At 44.7% G+C, this 7,929-nt stretch overlaps 1 protein-coding gene across 1 annotated transcript in view; it reads right to left on the bottom strand.

Moving 5' to 3' along the window:
• The window catches only part of LOC146672694 (uncharacterized), a 104,387-nt gene that overhangs the window by 25,646 nt on the left and 70,812 nt on the right, over positions 1-7,929 (bottom strand). The gene's annotated exons all lie outside the window — the stretch shown is intronic.

Here is a 7,929-nt window from a genome sequence, read left to right as displayed (position 1 = left end):
TTAAATTTTAAAACTTAGTAGCGGCCGCCATTGTTGGCAGCTGAAATTTGGCTGGGCCGCGCTATGAATTCTGGGATATGGTGGGCCACGAAGGACACACCCGACCCATCCTTCAAACTCGGGGGAATGAAGGACGCATTTGAAGGAGTCGAGGAATCGGGACAGCCTTCGTCGCCTGGCTGTGACGTCATCGGCCTTCAAATGCGGCCTCCGGAGGATGCAGCCGACGTTTTGGGACACAGCTTGTGTGTCTTTGTTGGTCATATGACCTCCCAGGGACTACACATGGAAACGAGCAGTTTAGCTCAAATCTGGCAGGTTTCCATCGTCTGTTTTTGTCCTGATGTCCATGAACATGAACACTGTCCCTGTCAAACACGTCCAGATAATGTGATCCAGTGTTGTTCTTCTTCTGTGGTGTTTGTGATGGAGCAGCAGCTGCTGATCCTGATGTCCTCCACCAAGGGGGCAGCAAATTCAGCTGACTGTCATCATTTATTAAAAAGATGTAACAATGTGACATAATGCAATATAATAGTGTCAGTTACACATTGTGGGTTGCACTGTGGCCAGAATGGACATTACCTCCTGCCTAATGGAAGCTGTCAGCCATCCTGCAACCATGAATTAGATAAGCAGAAGTGAAGGGATTGTTAACAACAATTTAATAATGAAATGTAATGTGATAGTTGCACTTTATTAGCTCCCCACAATCGTATGAATAATAACCATGAATGCACTGCATGCTCATAGCAAGTTCTTTAGGTTTAAAGTGAGATCCTGCTTTAAAGGGCGCTTCATCTGCTGGGAATGACATGTTTCTTCTAGTATGTAAGGCTCAGCCCATCTTACTGGGACTTACTTTTGTAGATCCACATGCTCTAAACCTGGTGCTCCATGATTGGTGCAGAAGCTTTAAGCTACTATTAACAAATAATGACCATGGACTTAGTTGTTACTACAATAACTTATCATTGTGCAACTTGTATATTTAATTTTACTTGTAAAACTATGCAAGTAGAATTGAATGGGGCACAGTGAGCTGAGCACAGGCCCACTCTGTGACACTCAGAGGTTTGTGGATATCATACTGAGAGTATTGGACACAGTGCAGCCAGCTTGCAGCCACTTTCCCACCACTTTAGCACAATGTTTACATGAGACTCAGCCACACTAATGTTCCTGGGCAGACATGTGGTGCAGCATGGCTGATGGCACTGTACCTGCAGCTGTCATGGACAAGAACCACTCAATACCTCACCCAAGCCAAGCCTGTGCTGATGTTGTGATCTGAGACCGAGACACTAACCCAGGATCATGATATGATGTTGTGAGAGTTTCACTAAGAATCAGCTCTGATTACAAGATTTCAATCTATCGTAACTCTAATTTGTATTTACTTCAGTTTGTTCATCTTGGAGCTGTGTGCAGCTGAGGACAGTCTTATTATTACCAGGTGAGGATATGTAACAGCCACAGTCTGTAGAGATGATGTCACCATGGAGTGGTGATGTCACTGGAGCTGCCAATATGTGCTCCAGCCAAAGCTACACCAGAGGGTTGTGCTGTGTAATAGGTTGGTGCAGGTGGTGTTATCTACATTTGAACATTAGGCAACAGTCTCATGAAGACACTTTATATTGTTCACTAAAGACCAACAATAACAGAGACAAAGGGAGAGCAGCAGAACTAGTGCTAACAATTAGCACTGCTAGCCTGCCCACCAACACCAGCTAATGTTCTAAAAACGATGATCAATGATTTTGCTGTAACGGCTCCAGCTGTCTGTGTCAGGGACACGTTGGAGATGAAGTGAGTGATCCAGTGACAAAGGTTTGGAAACCTGCAGTCAGCTGAGACTAAAGGAGTCACCTGACCGAGAGACCAAATGTTTCACTGAGAACGTCCAGATGAACAGAATCAACCTTTGGGATAATCTGTTCCACACATCCATGTTTCACTTACTGCATTATATTTCCTCATTGCTGTGCACACAGGCCTGTGGCTTATAACCAACTCCAAGTTCAGACTCAGAGGCTGCTGAAGCTGTTTTCTGGAACAGAGACGTGTTGGATATAAAACCAACTCTTCTTTATGTGTCAGCACTGAGGAAAGGAGCAGCTTCGTTTCTAAGTGTATGAAGGACTGTAGCAGTGTGTGTGTGAGCTTTATTTCACAGACAGAACCATGTCAAAAACACAAGTTCAGGTAAAAACAATACAAAATCAAAGAGTCTGATCAGAAGGATTAAACAGAGGAGTGTGGGACTGTTTTTAACAGACAGCAGGTTAAGCCAGGCTGGAGGAGTAAACTGAGCCTCGGTGTGAGCAGCAGTGTGTTTGACAGGAAGCTGAAATAAACAGTCTGGAGCCCATTTAGTGCTTCATATGAAAGTGTGAGGATTTGAAAGCAAATCTAAAATCAAGCAGGAGTCAGTGTGAGAATGATTTGTGCTTTTCCTCAGTCAGATGCTGGGAGTTTCAGTTCATCCATGTTCAGCGTGCTGTGCTTTGTGTAACAGGAGAATATGACAGTATAAATCAAGTCTTCATGTCACTGAAAGCCTCCACAGTCTGCTATGGAGGTGCATCAGTTTGGATTTACAAGAAGAACATTTCTTAAACCTGCCACAAGATGGCGCTCCAACAGAAGGGATGTCCACAGTGTAACACAGACACACACATACTGTGTGAATGTGTGAGTGAATGGGCTTTCAACACAAGGCTTCTGCTGCTACCTTTAATTACATAATTAGCTAACAAGAACAAACTGTTAATTACCACCAAAGAACGGCTCCAGATTTTAGCTGCTGACCATTTTGTGAAACGTTGATTACATCAGCTTATTGTTGATTTTTCAACCTTAATATCAGCTGCTTTAAAGGAGCCTCGTTCTCTCGCAGTAACACTTTTCTTCACTAGATGCAGTGCAGGCACAGTCTGTGTTTCTAAACTACACACTAATGTTCATTGTTGTGCAGCTAAATCCTCCCTCTGGATGGGAAGAATCCCTGTCAGGCTTCAAACACCTGGCTTGGTGTTCTGGAGCTAATGTGTCACCTGTGAGGACTCTGAGATGAACACACAGCAGACACTTCAGTTCTCCGTCTGTGTGTCCTCAGTTTCCCAGCATGCCTTGGCTGTGGTGGTGGAGGTGAATGAGGGGGAACATGCTGCTCTGTCAGCACTCAGGTTTCATACCTGGTGATCTCAGAGGACAAAGCGGCGTTACAGCAGCGCACGTTGATGAGACCTGATGCTCTGAACAGTTCAGACTTCAGCCTCACTCTGAGAAAACAAACGACTGACTGTCAGCAGCAACTACACCTGCTCCATCAGTGACGGAGAGAAGAACTGAGACTGAGAGACATACAGCTGCAGGTCAAAGGTCAGAAACGCCCGCTCTTTGTACGGGTCAGGAGTTAGTACTGCAGAGGTCAGAGGTCAGCTTGCTGACAAACCATTTGAAACAGTTTGGAGCTAAAAGCACAACAGCAGAGGAAAGAAGAGACACTGCAGAGATGATGCAAAATATTGTGTTTTGTTCTCAGCTGTCAAAAAGTGTAACACACGTGTTCCAGCACAGCCTTTGTGTACTTTCACTTCTCCATACTGTCCATTGGAAATCCTGTTTGTTAGTTTTTTATTTCAGTCCATGTGTCCAAAGCAAACTTCTGTCCCACACTTTCTCTGCTGACTCTTCACCGATGCTCAGATGATCTCAGATGATTTCACCAGAACTCATCAAAATTCGGGCTCCACAGAAACCCAGACGTCACTAAACAAGCGTAACAAGCAAAGTGAAAACTGGTCGTTCAGCTTTATTGACCAAAGATAAGCTCACATGTCACCTCATGACACAGACACTTATTTCCACAGCATGCACGAGGACTGACAATAAGTGTCTATAAAGCCACTTCTATCTGCCACACCTGTGCTTCTGTCATGGTTGCTCTCCTCTCACTCTGTCATTTATCCACAGTCTGCCTCCCTCTGCTCCGTCAGCTGACGTCCTCTCTACACCACCTGCTGTGTTTTATCCTGCAAAAACACATTTAAGAAGCGTTGCACCGAGTAACGGGAGTAACTGCTATAAAATCCATTTAAAGGAGGTGGTGCTGAGTGCTGTGACTGGGGTCCCACCACTGACATCACGGGTGGAGGACATGTTGGAAAACTGCTACAAAGTGCTGTGCAGCCAGCAGAGCTTACAGTCTGTCCTGTGTGTCATACAGGCTCTCACACTTAGTGTTTCTGTGACACATTGAAGAGAAGTTTGTGTTGTTCACAGTTGTGCTTGTACTGAGTGACAGCTGACATGACCTAACAGGAATAATGTGTCTGTGCTGAATGAGAAGTAACACACAATGAAGTCTTGATGCATCTCAATCATCCAGGAAAGTGAGTCTGTTGCTTCTGTTCATCTGGACGCAGCGTTTTGTGGGAGAAACGTGTCGTCATCATCAGGTGACGTCTTCAGTCTCAGCTGCAGGTTTCAGTCTTACAAACAGGACATTTGCATAAAGACTGAAAGCAGCTGCAGGAACGATGGGCTGGGAGCTCCGTTCCTTCATCTTAATTATGCAGATTCTCAGGACCATTGATCAACAACCACTGATCCATGTCCATGAGTCCCATTCACAGAGATGTGGGAATGGCTGCAGTCACAGCATGTAAGATGGAAATAAATGAGAAGTATTTAGCTGAAGTGGATTTGATTTATGTTAGTTCTTTTTTAACTTGTAGTTCTACATTGGAAGATTATTGTGATATTGAAATATAAAAATACATTTATATTCTATTATTTTCTCAAAATAAGCGTCACACTCGTGGAAGCCGGTGTAGCCGCCGAAACGCCTGCATTTATGGAGACTTTCAGCCCCAGGTAGGCCAGTTATGGATCTTCGGATCCACATTATGTCAGCAGCTGTTCTCCACCGTGAACTGTGTTCAAACAAACACGCTCACGCCTCACAGACGACAGCTTACAGTCCTGTAGAGATAAAGTGACTTCGTACAGCCCCGACCTGCAGACGCTGTGCGCAGAGGTTCAGGAGCAGAAGTCCCGTTGTAAACATATCACGGCAGACCCGACGATGTTTGCATGAACGCGCTTTTCAGCATCTCTTTATTGACCACTTTACACACACGGTTGCTGTACGCACACAGCCGGCTGTAGCTTTGCAGCTCACAGCCCGACACACACCAACAACAGCAGAGAGAGCACAGACGTTAAGGCGTGATTGCGGGTGCCGCTCAGGTGCGTCCGCCTCCCCTGCAGTGGCGCTGCAGACCACGCCCACCACACGCAGTAACCAGGTAAAATACATACTTAGGCAGAATTTTGCAAATATCTATTTTTCATTTTGTAGCAGCATAGAGCTTTTTTCCAATTATTTTTTAAAAGTCAGGTCAAGGCTCCAAAAGCCCAAAGGCGATATAACAGTTTGTGTTTGCTACATGGATCATTGTAGTTCAGCTTTCCTTTGTTATATTTCTTTAAGAGCTCAAAATGTGTTCATTACATAAATCAAATGTAATTTTCTCTGTAGCACTTCATGGATTTCATAAGCAACACACTGTAGTTGTTCACACAAAGCATAAAGGTAAAAACAATATACACAGTGTTATCTTCATTTTAGATGTCACAAAGTATTTGCGGCTCCCAGTGTTTTCCCGAACCCTGACCCTTTGCGTGGAAACCGGGTCCAAAAGGCTCTTTGGGTGTTAAAGGCTGCTGACCCCTGCACTAGGCCCAACTGACACATATATTTGATTCCAAATACAAAAAATAATGTGTAACCTGCTGGAAGAATGTAGGAGGTTGAGACAGGATCTCAACACTTGGTGTCTGCAACAAAAGACAACAATATGTGGGGCGATCGTGGCTCAAGAGTTGGCAGCTCGTCTTGTAATCGGAAGGTTGCCGGTTCGAGCCCCGGCTTGGACAGTCTCGGTCGTTGTGTCCTTGGGCAAAAAAGCACTTTGGGGTCCTTAGGGACGAGTAAAGCGCTCTACAAATACAGGCCATGTAATGGCAGAAACATTCTCTAGTGTAAATCCTGACTAGTTCATTAACTACAGATCAGTTTCAGTGAACATTATTCACAGAGGGATCTGAGTTCCTTATACCAGACTCTACAGAAACTGTAACACTGTACAGCTCTGCGACTCAACAATATGACAACAATGTAACACACACTAGAATCATCAAATAAAGCCCCACTAACCACTAGAACTAGAACTAACTAACTAGCACTGGACACTTGCATATTAGAGATTTCTACCACCATAGGAGGCGAGATATCATCCTTGAACCAGAGCATCCAGCCCTCAATTTCGGACATAAAAAGCGACGTGGCCAGGCATGATAACACTTTGACTGAACTGCAGGACTGTGCCTCGAACCACTCTGACACCATCGCCACTCTCCAGGCCACTGTGGAGCGTTTGTCTGCGGAGGTAAAGAAGTTAGATGAGAGATGTGGAGCTCTTGAGGCACTCCAGGAGGAATAATTTAAGAACTGCAGGAATACCAGAAGGCACAGAGGGACCCAAGATGACTGAGTTGGTTCACACCTGTTGGCGGAGGCGCTATCTCTCGAGGAGAAGCCACTCATCGATCGAGCACATAGAGTGAATCGCCAGCGTCCCAAACAAAGTCATCTTCCTCGGCCCATCATCTTGAGATTGCACTACTACCACATTGGTGAGGAAATTCTGCTGAAAGCTGCAGAGAACAAGAACCTGATGTATAAGGGTTTTTAAAATAAACATCCTCCCAGATTTCCCTCCCTCTGTTGGAAACGCAGAGCCGCATTTGCAAATATGAGAGGAAGACTACGTGGGATGACCGGCGTCAGGTACAGACTGCTATACCCTGCAAAGCTGTTAGTGACCCATGGTGATGTGAGGAAAAGCTTTACCGATCCCAAAGAGACCGTAGACTACGCGGAGAAGCACCTCTCCCACCCACCTTCAAATGTATTAAAAGCAAGGATATATCTATATGTCTAACGCTGACACAGCACTGTGTTTCTTCTTTTCCCTTTATATTCCATGTAAAGGTGAATATGGAGCGTTTATGGAGCTCGTTTATTGAGCAGCTGTCAGTTAGAAGGTAAGAGTTACTAGGTTAACAGAGGTTAGCAGTAACAGTACGGGGAAGTATATTGTGTTGTTCTTTTGTTGGTTTTTATTTTATCGTACTTTACTTTGTTATTTTGATTTTACCTGTTGTGAGTGCTTCCCGTAATTCTCCTTTTTCTTGCGCCGCTGCGGCCAGAGTTCACAACATTACATATTTTTGTATCTATAAACAGGAAGCTGACACTCTCCAGACTTTATCAAAGGTGTGAGCGTCACAGCAGAGGCCTTTGTGTCAACGTAGCTGAAGACAAAACACAGAAACACATGAAGGAGATTTTCCTGGCCTGGATTTTATACAAATATTCTGCAGTACATCAAAAATGAAAGAAAACCATTAGTCAACATATGAACATCACCTCTGAAGTTACAGAGCTTTGACTGGAGACACAGCTGAGCGTTTTGCATTTTGCATAATTAATTACACAATTAATTATGTAACCATAATTAAATGGTTACATCATCTTTAAAGTCCCCAGAGATCAGGAAAAGGGCCTGAGGGTGCTGTGTTTGGAGTCTGCTGTTTACAGTGTGCAGGACCTCACAGGCTGCTGCAGCGTTAGCAGAGGGCGGGACATACACAGCTATCATAATCACGTGTGTAAACTCTCGTGGTAGATAGTACGGTCTCATGCTAACCGCTAGCAGCTCAATGTCCTTACAGCATAGCGTCTCTTTGATAGAGAAATGCCCAGAGTTACACCATCTATCGTTCACAAACACAGCCAGACCCCCTCCTCCCTTCTTACCACTCTCCGCTGTTCTGTCATAAGAGGCTCAGCAG

Source organism: Rhamphochromis longiceps, linkage group LG3 (genome assembly GCF_057381845.1).
Source record: "Rhamphochromis longiceps isolate RC_006_pf linkage group LG3, R_longiceps_female_GT1.1, whole genome shotgun sequence".
NCBI lineage: Eukaryota > Metazoa > Chordata > Actinopteri > Cichliformes > Cichlidae > Rhamphochromis > Rhamphochromis longiceps.
Note: the sequence above shows the minus strand (reverse complement) of the source record. Positions and strands in the feature narration are given on the sequence as shown.